Below are 21395 nucleotides of genomic sequence, written 5' to 3' on the forward strand. Positions count from 1 at the left end.
GGAATTTAGGTTGCTTCCAACACTTGGCTATTGTAAATTGTGCTGCTATGAACATTGAGGTGCATAGGTTCTTTTGAATTGGCTTTTTGGGATTCCAGCAGGGGAATCACTGGATCAAAAGGCAATTCCATTTTCAGCTTCTTGAGGAAATTCCACACTGCTTTCCATAATGGCTGCACCAGCCTGCATTTCCACCAAGAGTGGACTAGTGTTCCCTTTTCTCCACAGCCTCGCCAGCACCTGTTGTTTGTTGATCTGTTTATGATGGCCATTCTGACTGGTGTCAGGTGGTACCTCATTGTGGTTTTGATCTGCATTTCTCTGATGGCTAGTGATGCCAAGCATCCTTTCAAATGTCTCTGGGCCCTCTATATCTCTTCCTTGGAAAAGCATCTGCCCAGGTCCTTTGCCCATTTTTTCATTGGATCATTTGTCTTCTTGGAGTGGAGTCAAGTGAGTTCTTTATATATCTTGGAGATCAAACCTCTATCTGATGTATCATTAGCAAATATATTTTCCCATGCTGTTGGCTCCCTTTTCATTTTGCTGATGTTTTCTTTAGCCGTGTAGAAGCTTCTTATTTTGATGAGGTCTCATTTGTGTAGTCTTTCCTTTATGTCCCTTGCTTTAGGAGACATATCAGTGAAAAAATTGCTGTGTGAATGGGATATCTGAGAGTTTCCTGCCAATGTTCTCCTCTAGGACTTTTATGATGTTGCGACTTATATGTAAGTCTTTTATCCATCTTGAGTTTATTTTTGTATATGGTGTCAACTGATGATCCAATTTCAATTTTTTGCATGTAGCTGTCCAACTCTCCCAACATCATTTGTTGAAAAGGCTATTATTGCTCCATTTTATGCTTCTGCCCCCTTTGTCAAATATTAGATGCCCAGATAGATCTGGGCTTATTTCTGGACTTTCTTTCCTGTTCCACTGGTCTATGGGTCTGGTCTTGTGCCAGTACCAGATTGTTTTGGGTATAGTGGCTTTGTAGTATAGTTTGATGTCTGGTATTGTGATCCCTCCTACTTTATTTTTCTTTCTCAAAATTGCTGCGGCAATTCAGGGTTGTTTATGGTTCCATTTTTTTTCCTTTCTTAATATTATGCAAAATTATAGTACATTTTACAGTCAGTGTCATCTTAAGTTCAATGAAATTCAGTAATATTGTTCTCTTACCACAGTATCCAAGAACATATTTCATTCCCTCCAAACCTGACAAGTCACACAGCAAAAATACAAGTGGCACTATATGGATGGTGCCTTATAACCATTTAGAATAATTGAGAACAATTTTTTCCCATTTCACCCAAAAATTCCGATTTGGGGGCTATGAAAAGAGCAACTGAGATTTTTGTGAAATAACAATGCTTTTAAAGAGGGTTCTTTTTTCCTTTTTCACAGATGGGACTTGTCAAAAAAAAAATAATAATAATTGTTAACTCTAGATAATGCAACTCTGTGAGAAAAAATTATGTTCTCCTTGTTTAAAAATGTTCTACTTAGACGTACTAGTTGGTTCTGCTAAATGATCAAACATTTCTAAACATGTTAAGTTGTTTTGGTCCAAGTTCTAGTTTTAAAACTGATTCATATAAGAAAAGTCATGAGCAAATGAGTCCCACAAACATACCTATATTCTCACTGGTCACCTGTCCCTTTCAGGGATGTCTTTCTCTTTGCCTCTCCATCTGTTGAATTTTCACCCAAGAGCCATCTAATGAAATCAGAAACCATAGACACTTAGAGCTGGACTGAAACATGTCTTGATATCTTTAACCGAATATGAACTTTTCATCTACTGGGTTTCTATGATTTTTTGTCCTTATTTCCATTCTAGTACTTATTTGCCACAATTATATTTTTTTAAAAGTTCTGTCCCTCCTCATTGGTACTTTAAAAATGTTTATTGAATTTATTGGGGTGACATTGGTTAATAAAACTATATAGGTTTCAAATGTACAATTATATAATACATCATCTGTATATTGTGTTGTATGTTCATCACACAAAGTGAAGTCTCCTTCTGTCACCACTTTACCCTCTTCTACCTCCTCCCAATTCCACCTTTCCCTCCGGCAATCTCCACACCGTTATCTGAGTCTAGGAGTTGGGTTTTTTTTTTCTTTTTGCTTAATCCCTTCATCTTTTTCACCCGCCCCTTAACCCTCTCCCCTCTGACACCTGTCAGTCTATTTTCTATCTATGAGTCTGTTTTGTTTGTTAGTTTATTTTGTTCATTAGATTCCACATATAAGTAAAATCATATGATATTTGTTTTTCTCTAATTGGCTTACCTCATAGGTTTTAAAAGTCCAAAAGGGGAGAACCATATATTTTGTACATCTATAGTCTCACCGCACCTTACAAAGTGCAGGCATACATCATTTTATTGTGCTTGCCTTTATTATGCTTCACAATATTATATTTTTTTTACAAATTTAAGATTTGTGGCAATCCTGAGTCAAGCATGTCTATGGACACCATTCCCCAATAACACTTGCTCACTTTGGTAATTGTCACAATATTTCAAACTTTTTCATTATTATTATATTTGTTATAGTGATCTGTGATCAGTGATCTTTGATGTTACTATTATAATTATTTTAGGATGCCAGAAACCACACCCATATAAGATGCTGAATTTAATAAATGTCATATGTGTTCTGACTCATCCACCAACCAGTCACCCACTCTGTTTCTCTCTCCCCGCTCAGACCTCCATATTCTCTGAGATGCAACAGTATTGAAATAAGGCCACAGAGATAGGCAAAGCAGGGGAGTGGGAATGGGGATATCTGTAATAGTGTTGACAATAAAAATAAAGTTAAAAAAAGAAATTAGACCAATTAATAACTCTACAATGGCCTCTAAGTCTTCAAGTGAAAGGAAGAGTCACATATCTCTCACTTTAAATCAAAAGTTAGAAATGATTAAACTTAGTGAGGAAGGCATGACAAATGCCAAGACAGGTGGAAAGCTAGACCTTATGCCAGATAACCAAGTTGTGAATACAAAGGAAAGTTCTTGAAAGCAATTAAAAGTGCTACTCCAGGATAGAACATAACCAAACATTCCCTTAAAGCACAAGGCTAATCCAGAGTAAAGCCCCAGCTCTTTTTAATTCTATCAAGGCTGAGAGAGGTGAGGAAGCTGTAGAGGAAAAGTTTGAAGCTAGCAGAGTTTGGTTCATGAGGTTGAAATAAAGAAGCTGTCTCCATAACATAAAAATGCAAGGTGAAGCAGCAAGTGCTGAGGTGGAAACTGCAACAAGTTATATTAGCTAGATGATCTAGCTAAGATTATAAATGAAGGTAGCTACACTAAACAAAAGATTTTTCAATGTAAATGAAGGTGCTTATATTAGAAGAATATGTCCTCAAGGCCTTTATAGCTAAAGAGAAGTCAATGCTTGGCTTCAAACTTTCAAAGGACAGGCAGACTCTTGTTAAGGGCTGGTGACTAAGTTGAAGCCAACACTCATTTACCATTTTAAAAATCCCAGGGCCATTAAGAAGTAGTTACCTACAGAGGCGTTCCCATAGACTGTCAGGTGATTTCTCAAAAGAAACTTTGTAGGCTAAGCAGCAAGAGAAAACTCAATAACCCCACCCTCAGGAGGGACTGCCCTGCCCTGAGCTGTCTAAGGTGGCCTGCTGAGTGCAGAGTGACTAGATTAACCGCTGAAGGAGACAGCCACAAACAGTGGATTGCTGAAAGTCTCGAACAGACTACCTAGGGTCAGACAAGGTCAATATCTGACATCATCAGAGGCAGATCCAGAAAGTAAAAGCAGCAGTCTCCTACCATAGAAGTTCACACCACAAAGTCAGGAAATCAAGACAGATGAACTTAAGAAGCAGAAGTAAAAAAGAAGAGTCTCACAGATAATGGGAAGGCAAAGAAACACCCCCAAGTCAAAGGGAAAGGAGAAATTCCTAAAAAGAGAACTAAATAAAATAGAGGCAAGTCTACTACCAGATATTGAGTTCAAAACAACAGTTCTAAGGAAGCTCAATGAGCTCAGTGAGCTCAGAGAGAATTACAAAAAAACTACAGGGAGACTACAAGGAACTTACTGCAAACTGTATCAGCATGAAAAAGGACATAGAAACTATCAACAAAAGAAAAGAGGAAATGAAGAATACAATTTTTGAATTGAAGAACACAGTAGAAGGAATCAGAAGCAGGCTAGATGAACCAGAAGAACAAATCAGTAAGCTGGAGAATAGGGGAGAAAAAAGATCCCAGAAAGAGCAAGAAAATGAAAAAAGACTCAAAAGGAATGAAGAGGCATTTAGAGAAATGCAGGACAACCTGAAATGTAATAATACCCGTATAATAGGGATGCCAGAAGGAGAAAAAGAAGAGCAAGGGAGAGAGAACCTGTTGGAAAAAGTAATGATGAAAAACTTCCTTAATTGGAGGAGAGAAAAAGTCACACAAGTCCAGGAAGTAGAGAGGGTCCCATTCAAGAGGAACCTAGTGAGGCCCACTCCAAGACACATCATCATTAAAATGGCAAATATCAAAGACAAACAAAGAATCCTAAAGGAAGCAAGGGAGAAAGAGGTAGTAACATAAGAGAGCCCCAGTATGGCTAGCAGCTGACTTCTCAACAGAAACCCTACAAGCCAGAAGGGGATGGCAAGAAATCTTCCAAGTCATGAAAAGCAAAGGCCTGCAACCCACACTGCTCTGCCCAGCAAGGCTCTCCATTAAAATGGAAGGTGAAATAAGGAGTTTCCCAGACAACAGAAGGCTAAAAGAATACACCTCCACCAAGTCAACGTTGCAAAATATGCTAAAGGGACTGCTTTAAGAAGATGAAGAAAGAGAGTCTATGAATACCCAGTTCCTTTCACAGTCACCAATACTTGATATTACCAATATTTTTAATACTTATTATTCTGAGGCTCTATATTTGTTTTATTTCAAGTAATAGGGGCCCATGCACCTTATTTGTTGAATAAGCCTTATTTTCCCCATTGATTTGAAATATTAATTTAATCATATATTGCATTGTTAGATATATACATTTGTTTCTGGAATTCTCATTTTATTTCATTGATCTACTTGATTATTTCTGTGCTCGTGTCATGTTGTTTTAATTGCTGAGACTTTATAATGGATTTAAATTTTTTAATATTTTATAATGGATTTTGACATTTAAAAATAAATAAATATAATCAATCTGCATTTTTAAAAAAGCCCCTATTATATAAAACGTTAAAGGGACTTATCTAAGAAAAAGAAGATCAAAACTATGAACAGTAAAATGACAACAATCTTACAACTATCAACAACTGAACCTAAAAAACAAAAACAAAAACAAACTAAGCAAACAACTAGAACAGGATGAGAATCACAGCAATGGAGATCAGATGGAGGGTTATCAGGGAGGGGGAGAATCGGGGAAAAGGTACAAGGAATAAGAAGCATAAATGCTAAGTACAAAATAGAAAAGGGGAGGTTAATGATAGTATAGGAAATGGAGAAGCTAAAGGACTTACATGTATGACCCATGGACATGAACTAAGGGGTGGGGATGCTGGAGGGAGGAGGGTGCAGGGCAGAGAGGGATAAGGTGGGGGGGGAATGGGACAACTGTAATAGCATAATCAATAAAATCAATAGCATAATCAAATAGAATCAACTTAAAAAAGAAACGTATTTTGTAAAGCTATAACTTCCATGTATACTGATTTGGTTAATGGATCTGGGCAAAATAAATTGAAAACCTTCTGGAAAAGATTCACCATTCTAAACATGATTAAGAAAATTTATGACTCATGGGAAGGTGTCAAAATATCAACATTAACAGGAATTTGAAAGAAATTGATTCCAACACTTATGGTTGACTGAGAGTTCAAGACTTCTGTGGATGAAGTAACTGTACATGTGGTCGAAATAACAAGAAGACTTGTTACAATGAAATGTGGAACCTGAAGATGTGACTAAACTACTGCAATCTCATGATAAAACCGTAATGGATAAGGAGTTTCTTCTATGGATGAGCAAAGAAGAGTGTTTTCTTGAGGTGGGATTTATTCCTGGTAAAGATGCTATGAAGGTTGTTGGAATGACAATAAAGAATTTAGAATATTACATAAACTTATTTGATAGAGCAGTGTCAGGGTTTGAGAAGACTGACTCCGATTTTCAAAGTTCTACTATGGGTAAAATGCTATTGAACAGCACTGCATGCTACAGAAAAATCATTCATGAAAGGAACAGTCAACCCATGTGAAGAGTCAACTTCAGTTTTAAGAAATTGCTACAGCCACCTCAACCTTCAGCAACCACCACCCTGGTCAGTCAGCAGCTGTCCACATTGAGGCAAGATCCTTCACCAGCAAAAAGATTACAACTTGCTGAAGGCTCAGATGACAATTAGCATTTTTAAACAAAAAGTGTTTTTAATTAAGGTATATATATTGTTTTAAAGGCATAATGTTATTGCACACCTAATAGACTGCAGTATAGTGTAAACATAACTTTTAAATGCACTGGGAAACCAAAATTTTTGAGTGACTCACTGTATCGCAACATTCACTTTATTGTGGTGGTCTAAAGCCACAATATCTCCAAGGTATGCCTGTATCTTAAATATATTAGTTGTACTATTTTAACTGAAATATATTGCATTGAAATGGACTTATGTATAAGTGCTTTTCACCAAATGCAATAGACCTTTGTCAGTATTGTTACTCTATGAATAACATGAGAACCCAAGTAATCACAACCAAAGATGTATTTTGACTAAGAAATTGGATCATGCCATATTGACTGGTCATTGTCCTGCAAGCAAAAGGTTGCTGGTTCAATTTTCAGACAGGGCACGTGCCTGTGTTCCAGTTTCGGTCCCTGGTCAGGGTGTGACCGAGAGGCAACCAATCAATGTTTCTCACAATGGTATTTCTCCCTCTCTTTGATGTTTCTCTCCCTCTCTTTCTCGCTCCTTTCCCCTCTCTCTAAAAATAAATAAAATCTTGGGGAAGGGAGGGAGGGAGGAGAGAGAGAGAAAGAAAGGAGAGACTGGACTTTCCCTAAGACTTGATTGGTCTGGTTTCCATCACCATTCCCAAAGAACAATAGATCATCCATAAACAATGAATGAGGACATTTTCACTCTCCCTTGATTCTCACTGTCATCCTTTTCCCCCCCTATATTCTCCCAGGTACTTATAGCCTTCTCCTTGGTTTATTTATTCAAGAAAGAAACAGCAGACTTCCCTAATCACTGTTGCTATGACCTCAGAAGCCCAACGCTTATCTCCAGTCCTCCTTTCCCCCTCACGCCCAGAGTCTACAGCTTCAGGTGGTCACAGCTACTTAGTTTTTTAATAACCCTGACCAGATACATACATATATCTATCTATCTATCCATCAATCTATCTACAGATATTTATATATCTATCTATATCTCTTTAAACACATTATAACAACTAGAAAAAAATACATAATGAACCAAAAAATAATTTTTTGAATTATTTATGGGAAAGGGAGAGAAAAGAATGAAAGCAAGGGCAAAAGTTATACTACTCCAAATATATTTTATTTTATACATTGGAATTTGAGGCCATGTAAATATTTCATGTAATTATAAAAATTAAATTAAAAAATTAATTTCTAAAACCAAAACATTTGTAATAAATCAAAAATTATTTCAAGTGACTCCACCCTAGCAGGACATACCCTAAAGACAGAAAAGACCTATACAGATAATTATAAAATTGCATTCAGTAAACATATTGTTGTGTTGATACTGTTATTTTGTTGGTTATGTTTAGCAAATAACTGAATATATTGGTGAGCATGGGAAGGAACCAGTTTCAGCGTGGGAGAAAGGAGATGCAAGTGACATAAGACTGGTAATGCAAATGAAGACTGCAATTCTGAGTTTGAATTGGAAGTATCAGTAGGAATTTGTTATGTATCTTATCTTTTAAAAGAACTTTTTTTTCATGGATCTGTCACTGAAAAAGCCTAGAAACCTAATTGCAGTTTCAAAATAACATTTTCACTAAAAAAAGCAAAGCTCCTTGGAGAAACAGCCGATCCCAGTTCTAGGACAGAAAATGTACCAGATGAAGTTGGAATATCATATCATACCACAAAGCAAGGAAGCTATAAAGAGTAATGGGCTTCTAACATGGAGACAGACTCATGGATACAGAGAACAGACTGACAGCAGTCAGAGGGGAAGCGGGGTTAGGAGCTGGGTGCAAAGGGGAAGGGATTAAGCCAAGAAAAAAATGGTTCATGGACACAGACAACAGTTTGGTGATTGCCAGAGGAAGGGAGCTGGGAGAAGGTAGGAGAAGGGAAAGGGGGGATAAAAGGGTGAAGTAAGGAGACTTGACTTGGGGTGGTAAACATACAATACAATACACAGATGATGTATTATAGAATTGTATAACTGAAACCTATGTAATTTTATTAACCAATGCCACCCCAATAAATTCAATAAAAAAAAAAGTAATGGGGTCCTGTCAAAAGGACTCAGGAGCAAACTTGAAGATGTTGCCACTAGCCAAAGTCGGAACCACTTGAGCATTACTAAGGTGCAAACACACTGAATCTGTTTAAATCCATAAATTCATAATACTTTTTTTAAAAATCTCATTAGTCACATTTGGAAGATTCTAGGGGAACAATTCATTATTTTGAAAACTGGTAAATATAGAGAAAGATCGAGCATAATTCTTATTTGTTTTGTGTATAGTTATGCTTCAGTCTACAATAATCATCTTTTACAGAGGTTTCTCTTTATAGAAATAGTCCAGCTAATAAGTAAAGAATGATACAGTATAAATAGAACCATTGGTAGACCCTCACAAAATAATGGATCTGAGAAAAGATTATTAATAGATGCTAACTTTACAAAAAAGGGACATTATTGTGTCCAGATGGAAGTACCCAAGATCACCTGTGAAGTAGCCACATTCCAAATAATCAAACATAAATCTCTCAAGCCCCTATATTTAAATACCAGGTTATAGAAATACGAGGAAGAGCAGAACATGTTAAACAACACCTTAGGAATGCAAGGAACAAATTCCAGACCATGGATAATTCTGTAGGACAAAAAGACCCAGTTTCTTCAACAAATATAATACAAAGGGGAAAAAAGGCGAGGTGGCACAATTATATTTCAATAGAGCCTTTAGCGTCATACCAACTAACAGCAGTGTATATATCTTGTTTGGATAGTGATTCAAACAAACTAAAAAAAATTGACATAGATAAATTTAAATAACTATTTTATAATGTTAAGAAAGATTATTAAATGTTTAGGAAATGTTTGGTTTAGGAAAGTTCAGAGTTTTTTCAGTAGTGTGCTCGTATTTTGTTGGGGATCACATATAAGTTTGTTATCCACCAAAGGACAGACTTTTTTCCCGAGTAGTAGTCCTAATAAATTGAATCAACTTTTCACAAAAAGCAAAACAGATTGTTCTGAGTGATGATGGTTTTCAATTTCAAAAGTAAGAAAAGGGCCCAAATAGTATAAAAGTTGGCCATAGTAAAAAATTTCAGCATAGTTTGTGATCTTAACCTCAAATTCCAATGGGTCCTCTCTCATATGGACAGGACAGTTAATTTTTGTCTTGACCAGTCTTTGAACTCAGAGAGATAAAACTGATGTTTAATAGTTATAGTTTTCAGAAATAAAGGTTATTCTATGTTGGTAAAAAAAAAGAGAAATATTATTAAATGTTTAGGTGCCTAATCTTTTAAATATTGAAATATTTGTAGATAAAATATGATGTCTGGGGTCTGTTTCAAAGTAATCTAGGACTGAGGAAAGTGGGTTGAGGTACAGAAGAAACTCAGTCATAAAATTATTGAAATGGGGTAATAGGTACATAAAGAGGGGTTTATTATATACTATTCTCTCTATTTTTTGTATGTGTTTTAAATTTTCCATAACAAAAAGTATTTTTAAACATGTCCCATTGTAAAAAGTACTACAAAATATTTCACACATAAGGAGAAGGCATCATGTAGAATCTTCAAGAAGTGGTAGAGATGGCATACGTGCATATAAGTCAACTCTTATTTCTTCAAGGTGGTCAGATATTTCAAGAAAAAGGTCATCATAGCCTAGAGGAAGTACACATCTAGGTCAACGCAAACTCATTCATCTCTGCTTTTTATCTAAAATTGCATCTTTGGATAGATTTGGCTCCAAACACACCAATCTTCATGCATCATCAGTTCTGGAAGAATCTCAGTCACCTATAGTACTGATTATGTCAGTGGAACATCTTGTAAACAATTGTGCTTATTCCCATGGGTCCCCTGGCTCTGCTAAGGCTTTTCATGGCATTGGCAGCCCTGTGTCTGGGCCCCTTGATTTTAGACTCACCAGTGTAAAAAAATCTCATCTACCAAGGTCCCTCACATTTGAGGTTGCAACCATTTCTTACATAATTTTATAGGGAAGACAAACATCTCTAGCTCCTCTTCTCCAGTATTTTCCCTTTTTTTTTTTCAAAGCCTTGGGCATACAAAATTATTATGTTTACCTGACCAAGGCTGCTGGGCTGGGACCTAGGCCCACATTGGCAGCAGCAATGGCAACAGCAGCACAAAAGCAGCAGCCACGACCATGGGAAAAAGGAGGCGTTCTGCAGGCTGGCACCACCGGGACCCACGGTGGGAGCCCGGCTTGCCCATCAGTCCCTGGAGCTTGAATGTGGCATCTGCACAAATATTAACTCTTGCCAGTTTGGCACAGAAACTGCCAGAACACAGGGTGTGAACGTTGTCAGTGAGTTACTACAAAATAAAAGTGTACACGTGGACACTGCGAGAAAGCGTGTCAGGGTCACCACAAATCCCTTAAAAATTTTGGAACCCTAGGTTTCGAAAACTGCTTCAACATTGCAAAAAACATTTCCACAGGTTTAGAAATAGAAAGTAAACTTAAAGATTGTGGCATTTGACAGAAAATTATACTACTTTCATATGAAGCTTCAGAACCAATTATTAATGAGGAAGATAATTTTAAAATGATTGTCTTTCCTTGTAGTAGAAGATGCACTGATAGAATGCATAAATCAGCATTTGAGATTTTATACAAATCATAAAGCCACATTTGGTTTCTTGTACAGCTTCCATAAAGTTACAGGAAATGTTAGAGAAAGTATTAAAATGCCATTGTATAAATTTACATTTAAAATTAAATTTTGACTTACACAAAACTGATTAATATAAAGAATGAAATATTGTTAGAAAAATGGTTCCATGAGAATCATCAGCTCTATATGTACTAAAATTTTTGTTTCAGAATAACTTATCAGAAATTTATCCCAAATGTTATCACAATCCATAAAATACTCTTAAATGCTTCAATAACATTGCATCAGCAGAAAGATTCCAGTTAAAATTTAAAATTACAAAAAATTATGTGCAACCTTTCATTTTCCAAGAGCAACTAATGTCTCTTTCAATTGTATCAATTGAAAATAAAATTGCTAAAAGTATGTGTTTATTTTAATGACCTATTAAATACATTTTCAGAAAAGCAAGCCACAAATTCATGATGAATCAAGATATCGCATTAACAAGTACTGTATTTTTATAACACCAAAATATTTTTGTGTTTTGTAAGTTATATTGTTATATCACTATTACTTCTACTGTATTTTATAAGTAACAAAATATTTTTAAAGGAAGAGCTTTATTTGTAATAATTTTAATGGCACTTTTTTTCCTGCCTTTTCAACAAGGATCCTGAATTTTCATTTTGCACTGGGACCCTCAGATTATGTAGTTTGCCCTGTTCATAGAAAAGGATGTTTTCATGTTTCATCTGGTTTGGAGAATAGCTATATTCGAGGCCTTCATGCAATGTAATCAGGTCTTTAAAGCAGTTTCTAAACCCTGTTACATGGGAGAAGGCAAAATACCTCCTATAAATGTTCAACCAATTCTTGCAAGTCCAGTATTTTAGAAGGTTCTAGCTGGGAGAAGATGGAAAACCTTAAATATCAACAATCCGGTGACATAGATAACAAAACTCAGGCACCAAACTGCAATTGTTTCAAGTTCACAACTGATTTAGAGGCAGCCTTGGCACTAAATCTCAAGTCTCTCAAGTCTACTTGGTACAATTTCTACCACCAGTTCTTTATCATTGTATCGACAAGGGTCCAGGAAATCAGAAAGCGCTCTAGGTATTTCAAACAGAATAATATGAGTGATGACCACCAAGAAGGAAGGTGGTCATCACTCATATTAAATGGGCTGGAGCAATGGAAGGAAACATAACTATTGCCAGAACCATCCCCAGAAGCAGAACGGGGAAAGATGCCTTCCTTCTCCCTCCCTCCCTGCCTTTCATCTTTCACTACAGATTCCCATTAGCAGAACTGAGCTGGAAGCCAGCTGACAGAAGAGTCTAGAAAACTCAGTCTGTAGGAGTCAGCCCCCTATGATATTGAATAGAGCAAGGGAAGGGTGAGAAGTGGATTTGAAAGCAAACTAGCAAAGGACTGCCACTCTGAATAAGCCAGGGCTAATAACTTCTTCAGGTCCAAGTGCTACCTGAAAATCTAAAAAGTCCTGGTAGCCAGGTATTCCTAGCAGTCCTCAATTATTGATAGAATGCATCTGAAGCTCTTAGCACAGTGCATGGTATAGTAAACACAGATTAAAATCATCATTATCATAATTACCTTCACTATTAGCACTATTAAATAGGAAGATGTTAAAAAAATAATAAAAGATTCAGGAGGGTTTGCCAAAGGATGATGAGACCACCACTCAATATGTACGATAAAATGACAGCTGAGTTTATTGCTTACTATAGTGGGGATCTGGGGGATGGGTTTGGGGAGATGGTGCTGGTCAGGCACAGTCTCTCCAAGCAGAGCAAGCTGTTGAGCTAATACAGGTCTCTGGGGGGAGCATGGAGTGTCAGGAGTTTACAAATTTTCAGGGTGTAGGTAGGTTGACATCATCTTTAGTCCATGGTTGATTAGCTGATACTCAGGTGAAACTGTTATTGATTAGCTGATACTTAGAGGTGTCTACAACTGGAGTGAGACTGCCCCAATTAACTGACTTTCATGAGAAGCTTAGTGAGGCAACTTGTTCTTCATTGATTAAATGAGTTTAAAACTGGTTCTTGTGGCTACTTGTTATCTTAGCTTCAGCAAAAATCAGTCTTTTCCTAAGTTTATGACTACTTGTTTATTTTCAGTCTTTCCTTTTTGGTCCTCAGTCAATCAAAGCTGCAGGAGAGACCTCCAAGGACTGTGCAGATCTTTAGCACTGTTGTTGATGTTCTTTGAACATGAGATTTCAATGATGGAGATTTTATTTTCACTTTACATGTTACCAGCATGATTTTATTCTGTTGTGGGTTTTTTTTTGTTGTTGTTGTTGTTTGTTTGTCTTTGAATCATTTGTTGAATCATCCATCAGGATAGTGGCTGCACAAAAGCATGAAAGACTCTGGAAAACACACATTTAACACCAGTGAGATAGTAAGTATAACTGGAGGGGACTCAAAGACATTTCAGAACCGTGACCCCAAATGTCCCAGACCCAATCATGAAAACAAGTCTCAAAGATTCTCTGAGTCTATTTTAGATAATTAGGTTGGCTTTTCTTTTAGCTTAGATATAAATGATTCCAATTCTTTTCACTTAGATAGAGATGATTCCAATTCACTTGTAGAGTTTAGACATAATGTATAGTGTTAGTAATGTTTCAGAATCTTCCCTGGTTGACCAAAAGAAAAATTGAAGGCTATTCTATTATCTATAACTATTTGGCTTAAGAAATTTGAACTGTTTGGGTGGTGTTATTTACTATGTCAGCCAAAGTGATAGAACAAATTTTTGACAAATGCTTCTAGCAGTTTAACTTCTACAGATAGGATCATTATTCTCAAGATTCTCTTCGCATGAAAAGTTTTATGCTTTTGTATTCTTTGAAAGGAGATCTAGCTCATTTAGGATGTTGGGGAATTGTATTAGTTATCTATTATTCTGTAACAAATTATCTCAAACTTGGCAGCTTGAAAATAAGAATATTTAGTATCTCACAGTTTTTCTGGGGTCAGGAGTCTGGGAGCAACTTATTCAGGTCATCCTGGTTCAGCATTTCTCCTGAGATTGCAGTCAAGATGTCAGCCAAGGCTGCAGCTCTCTGAAGGCTTGAATGGCTGTGTAAGATCTGCTTTCAAGAAGGCTCACTCTCATGGCTGTGGGGTAGAGGTCTCAGTTTCTTACTGGCTATTGGCAGGATGTCTCAACTCTTTGCCACATGGATCTCTCCATAGGATTGCCTCACAGCATGGCAGCTAACTTCCCCTAGAGTGAGTGAATGATATGAGAGAGAGCAAGGCATAAATCACAGTGTCTTTTATAACCTAGTCTTGGGAGTGACATAACCTCACTATTGCCATATTCTATTTGTCACACAGACCAACCCTGATATAATAGGGAAGGTTACAATGTACAAAGTCATGAGTACCAAGATGTAAGAATCATTAGGGATCATTTTGGAGACTGGCTACCACAGGAATCATCCTTTTGGCCTAATAAGTCAACAAAATAATTAATCCTTGGTCCTGGATGGGCATTGAAAAGATTGATTCCTTTACTGAAAAAAAAGAAAGAGCAAAAAAAGCTGTACATAATTTTACTTTGGTGGAGCTGCAAATATATTGTCTCTGAGAATTGTGACCAACAGTTACTGTTTACATTTTGCAATTTCCCTGATGCAAAGGCATTTTCCTTCATTAATGTATTGTATTCCAGAGTATCATTACTGGTAAAGTTAGAGCAACATACCATTACATCATTTATTAAAATGACTGAACTAAAATTAGCTTGGAAGAGACAAATTACAGTTATAGTGATAATTGTCTAGACCAAGGGTCAGCAAATTTCCTCTGTAAAATGCTAGATATTAAATATTTTTGGCTTTATGAGCCATACATTCTTTATCACAATTAGTTTGCTATTGTAGCACAAAGGCAGCCTCAGACAATATGTTTTAAAATGTACATCTGTTTTCCAATAACACTTTATTTACAAAAATAGGTGGCAGACGGTATTTGGTCTACAAGCCATACATTACCAACCCTGGTCTACACTTAGCTGAATCATTATTACTAGTAGGGAAAATAAGACAGGCTAAGTCAGAAGTGCAATGCCTTAAGCCAGTAAAGGAGAAAAGTATTATACTATGGCAATTTATCCCTATTGTGATGGATTATTTCATGAAGAATTTTGGTAAATGCCAATCTGAGATTTCCTCTAGTGTTATAAGATCTGTTTTTGCCAGACCTTATCCTCATGGATTTCATAACAGACCATACCCAGTGCCTCTTTTAAGAATATTGGGGGGGTCAAGATTTTGTGAATCTGTTATGGAATTCTTGAACTTCCCCATAGATTTATTATCTTATTGTTCTTTTTATACGAGGCGGCCCTGATATAAGGACTTTAATCCATCTATTTAGTGTGCTATTCTGTTAAAATATTTCAATAGCATTTCTAAAGCATTTCTGTAGTAGCTGCAGTGCGGTATACTAGCTTCTATGATACCTCTTTTACTGTCAGTCTCCTTTTATTATGGAAATTTTAGATATCATATAATGAATATATTTGTTGTTTACTTTTAAAGAGTACTGAGTAATATTTTTAAATTATTTTTTCTATAGCAGTTTTTAAAAGTGAATTATTTTAAAAGAATACCAGTTGTTAATTTATATATTTATTATTTTATTAGAGTAATTTGAAATGCCCTAGAGAAGACCACAGTTCAGTACTTTGAACAATTTGAACAATTTGGTGAGGTATCAGATTTTATAAGAGAAATGGTTTACTTATTGTAAAACAACCCTAGTGTTTTTATGGTAGAAAAAAGAAAACTACATAACAAATAATTTACCACCTTAACCATTTTTAAATGTACAGTTCAGTAGTATTAAGTATAGTCATACAATTGAAAAACAGATCTTCGAAATTTTTCATCTTTCAAATCTGAAGTTCTATACCCATTAAACAGGAATTCCCCTTTTTTCCTCTCTCCCCAGCCCTGGTAACCACCATTCTACTTTCTGTTTATATTAATTTGACTACTTTAGATCTCATAAATGGAATATAATTTTGTTACTGGCTTATTTCATTTAGCATAAGGTCTTCAAGTTTCATCCATGTTGTAAAATGTGGAATGGTTTTCCTTCCTTTTTAAGGCTGACTAGTATTTCATTGGATGTATACAGTACACTCTGTTCATCCATCAATGGACAGTTAGGTTGCTCCCATCTTTTGGCTATTGTGAATAACGCTGATATGAAATAGGCTTGCAAATATCTCTTTGAGATCCTGCTTGCAATTCTCTTGAATATATAGAAGTGGGATTGCTGGATCATATGATAGTTCTATTTTTAATTTTTTAAGGAACGTCCATACTGTTTTACCATTTAGTTTTACCATAGCAGTTGTACCATTTTACGATCCCACCAACAATGCACAAGGGTTGCAATTTCTCCACATCCTCATGAACACTTGTTTGTTTGTTTGTTTGTTTTACATATTAGCCATCATAATGGATGTGATATCTCTCTGTGGTTTTGATTTGCATTTCTCTGTGAAGATCATAATGACATTAAGCATCTTTTCATGTTTGTTGGCCATTTGTATATCATCTTTAGAAAAATGTCTATTCAAGTCCTTTACCCATTTTTTATTTGGCTATTTTTGTTGTTGCTGAGTTGTAGGATTTGTTTATGTATTCTGTGTATTAACCCCTTATCAGCTATATGATTTGCAACTTTTTTTCCATTTTCACTCTGATGATGCATTCCTTGGTGCACAAAAGTTTTTAGGTTTGATGTATACCCATTTATTTGTCTATTTTTTTTGTTGCCTGTGTTTTTCTTGGGTTGTGTCCAAGAAAACATTGCCAAGTCCAATGTCATGAAGCTTTTCCCCTATGTTTTCTTCTAGGAGTTTACAGTTGTAGGTTTTACAGTAAATTTGTTAATGTATTTTGTGTTAATTTTGTTTATGGTTTAAGGTTAGGGTCCAACTTCACCCTTCTGCATATATGTATCTAGGTTTTCCAACACCATTTGTTGAAGAGGCTGTTCTTTCCCTATCAAGTTATCTTGGCACCCTTGTTAAAGTTCTTTCGACCACATACATAAGGGTTTGTTTATAGGACCTCTATTCTAGTCCATTAGCCTGTTTGCTGGTCTTCTTCTTTAAGTATGAGACACCTTAACAAACAATATTGTCAGCATTTAGTATTGGAGCAACAAGAATATTAAGTCAGAAGTTGATACTGGAGTGTCTAAAAATTCTGTGTTGGCCATAGATTACAGAAACACAATGAGGAGATTCTCTTTTGTTGGGTAAAGATAATAAAGTTGCTGGAATAAGAGTATTTCACCAGTGGATAATAATATGAGCGGAAAGTATCAATACTTTATAATTAGTTAACCGACTAGGATAAAAATGCTAAGTATTTTCCATTAGGAATAAGGTGTTACTATATATGATAAGATCTGATTTAAAGGTGACTACAGTACAAGATCTGAAGATGTTTTAACTTATTTAGTTGAGGCACATAATTGTTCTGAGGCAACTAAGCTAAGATTTGGCTACTGAATAAGGGATCAGCTTTAATAGGCAATAGGTCTTAAGTGCATGTCATGTTGATGAATTAAGACCTTTACAGCATGGCCTAATGTTCTCATGTTTGCGCCCAAAAAAGACAAGTTTATATAATTCTGGAAGACTTTTAAGAACTCCTAATAAATCTGCCAGTATCCATGGAATCTTTTGTCCATTTGGATTCCGAGACCATTGTTATTTTTTCAGTGATTTCTTGAATCATACATAGTGTAATTATATTATTAGCCATGTCAGGTATAATTTTATTGTATACAAGAAAATTTCTGGGATTTTAATCATTTTGCAGTACATTTTATCTGGCAGTTCTATTTACCAAGTAAACCCTACTTATTAAATTTGTAGGAATTGTGTCACAGAGAAGAAAGGAATGTTCTGATAATGATTCCAAAGTGTAAGTTACAGGTTGAGACTTGAGGATGGACTTAGGATTTTTAGAAATTTTAATTATTTTAGTGCTTCTAGCAAACCAAGGCAAATAAAGCTTGTTTTTCCTCATGCTTTGCACAATTTACTGTATACGCACAAATTCGTCTTTTATAGCTTCATTTACCATCTGGCACAGCCATTTTTACTTTAAGATAAAATTTCTCTCTTTTTTTCTTATTGAAAGCCTTTCTTGGTTTTCAAATAACATTAAAATTTTACTCTGAGAGATCTGATGTTCTATAGTAAAGAGATTCATGGTAGATATAGTGGCTACCATAGCAAGAAGAGAGCTGTACTAGTTCCTTTGAGAGTTTAGAAGAAGACAAAAGAAGTGCTGGGGCTTAATGTCACCCTTGGAGCAGCACCAATAGACACATTTTGGGTAATTGTCTTACTGTTTATTAGCCAGTATAGAACATTCATTCTTTCCATTGTAATTTTACTTGCAACATCTACAGTTATCCTATTTATAGGCTCCCAATTTTTAAATAAGAGATTTTTTAAGTCATTTTTAATTAGTGAACCATATACTCTGTTGAGTTTCAGTTTATTTTACTTCCTAAGGCTCTGGAAATACCTAGGCACACATTGAATATTTTCTAAATTAGCAATTTTACATTTTGATTTCTTTTTTGTTATTAAATTCCTATTTCAAATTTAATCCCATTTACAAGAGAAGACACATCTCTTTATCTCAGCTGTGGGTTTATTCCAGCTTTTAGAATATTTCCTAGAGTCCATTTTTACATCAGTTTTGTTTACAATTTGAAACTTTTTACATTTTTCCCTTAAAATAACTGCTTCTGAAATTGCCTTATTGTAATCAATTTTTTATTTGTATTGTTCTCTTAAGAAACCATTTTTGAAGTTTATATAACTGGATGATTTAAGTTTTTTCTTTCCTATCTTTCAGCTTATTAAACATTTCCTTATCTCATATGTTAGCATTAGCTGAACTATTGGTACAGATTGTAGTCAAGGAAACAAAATATTAAATTCTGAAAAATATTTCTGCCTGTATTCCAAAAGTTTAGGAAACTCCTTAATTATATCCCTTAACTTGTCACTAGACAAGAATTCTAACTCAACCTTCTTGTCTAGAAATTTCATAATATAATTGTTCTTTTCCTGCAAAAAACCAGAAAAAAGAATAGCTCACTTAGAAGATCAGTTAACGCTGGAGTAGAAAACAAGAGGAAAATGCAAACTGAATAGGTTTCAAAAGGTTGCAAAGTGAATGGGAGAGACTGTCTTGAGTTAGAATTTTTCTGAGGCCTCAGCATATCAATTACATTACCTGACTAATAGCTGACATATCAGTTAAAGAGACTGACTACCGATTATTTGGTATTTTGTCTCCTAGTATTTTTAGAGTTCCTCTAATGATAGAATTAATTTAAATATTTGGACAAGTCAAATATGGCATTATTATTTTAGGCCAAAAATTATTTGCCATTTACCAAGAAAAGTGCAAAAGTTAGAATTACAGTGTTTCTAAACGGAAATAGAAGCTGTTCTAAGAGGAAGAGGGGACTTTAGCATAGACAAATCCATGAAACGCAAGAATGAGAGTCTACTACAGTTATTCTATATATGGGTTTTTGAAGTATCCGCATTCCCCAACCAAGCAGAGACTAGAACCTATAGAGACTGTTGACCAACAACCTGATAGTCCTTGATGCTTTAGTATCAAGGTATCTGCATTCCCCAACCAAGTAGAGACTAGGACAGTACAGACTGTTGACCACACAGTCAACAACCTGATAGTGCTTGATGCTTTAGTATGGACAAAAAACAAAGTGAGCTTATTTTACAAATTAAGAAGAAAGTGGGTACCCTCATAAAGAGTTTACAGGGGATCCTACAAAAGACAAAGTTTGACAAACCCTATTTTCATAAATTGGTTGCTGGTCTAACAGACCTCCAATCATTGGTCCTCAAGGCTGACTTGCATTGAGTTGAAAACTTATCAGGCTTATGCTTCCTTTTGTTCCCTATGAAACACTCTTTATACATTCAAACGAAACAAAACAACACAGGACAAAACAAAAACTCATGAAACAGACTTTCAACATATAGACAAACAGCAGCAAAAGCGAGGGAAGCAGCAGGAGAACGAACAGGTTAATGGAAATAACTTTTCTAAATGGCATACTTCCAAAACAAAAAGTCTAATGACATTATACAAAGACCTAGATCTAATTATTCACCAAATGGTGCACCTCTAAACTAAAACAAAATGATTGCTCTATACAAAGATTTACACCTAAACAAATTTGGATTGATTACAAATCCTAGAACAACAAAATAAATTGAGCAATATGAACTCAATGAAACTACTCAGAGATCAGATTATTGTTGCAATCAACTCACTTAATGACATATCTAAAGAGTAAATAAAACTTTGGGACAAGGTGCCCTGTGACCTGTGAATGTACCTGTTGGCCTGAGGGTCCCCTGAAAGTTGCCAAATGAAGGTCTTTAAAACAATCTTGGTGGAAAGTCCAAAACTATTCAATGAGACCATCACTCAACATCTGAAATGAAAAGACAAAGCTAATTCTTGCTTGCTATAGTAAAAGATGCTGGTCAGACACAAGCTATTCAAGCATGACAAGTTGCAGATTTTATATAAGGTTTTGAGGAAGTATGAACTTCAGGAACTGGTGGACTCTCAGAGGCGTAAGTAGATTGACATCATCTATAAAAGCATGGTTACTCAGGTGAGACTATTGCTGGTTGGGTACCACTCATAGGCAATAAATTGGAGTGAATCTGTCACTAACTGGCTGACTTTTCAGAAGTGAGAGAGTGAAAGAGTGGCTGACTTATAAAAATGTTTAACAAGACAAGTTACTCCTTGACAAAGAGGTTTAAAGTCAGTTATGGAGTCTACTTGTTACTTGGCTTCAGAATAATCAGTCTTTTCCTATATTTGTAAGAACACTTTTTATTCTCAAGTTCAAAAATAAGATAAGGAAGCACAAAAATTAAGAGAAATATTGGAAGCTACTCATCGTATCAAAAATGTTAGAATTTACCATTCTGGAACAGGTACCAGCCATTGAGTTAGTTGAGGTATGCAAAGACAAGTTCTTTGGCATAAGTGAGATTTCTGTGTGTATGGTTGTACTTTATATGTTGAGCAATAGAAGGGAAAAAGAGATGCTTTTGGAAAAAGAGTTGCAGTTAAAATCAGTATATATTTAGATAATATCAAAATTTCATTCCCTACTGGCATTCACACTTACTATACACAACATCCCTTTTTAGGAAACATATTTATAAAACATA

At 35.5% G+C, this 21395-nt stretch overlaps 1 pseudogene; it reads left to right on the plus strand.

The window, feature by feature from the left end:
* Positions 1–2866: 2866 nt before the first annotated feature.
* Positions 2867–6385, plus strand: LOC129074490 (tigger transposable element-derived protein 1-like; annotated as a pseudogene).
* Positions 6386–21395: the final 15010 nt, after the last annotated feature.

Source organism: Pteronotus mesoamericanus, unplaced genomic scaffold (genome assembly GCF_021234165.1).
Source record: "Pteronotus mesoamericanus isolate MK-2021 breed Mesoamerican mustached bat unplaced genomic scaffold, CSHL_Meso_final contig_50, whole genome shotgun sequence".
In the NCBI taxonomy this organism is placed as follows: domain Eukaryota; kingdom Metazoa; phylum Chordata; class Mammalia; order Chiroptera; family Mormoopidae; genus Pteronotus; species Pteronotus mesoamericanus.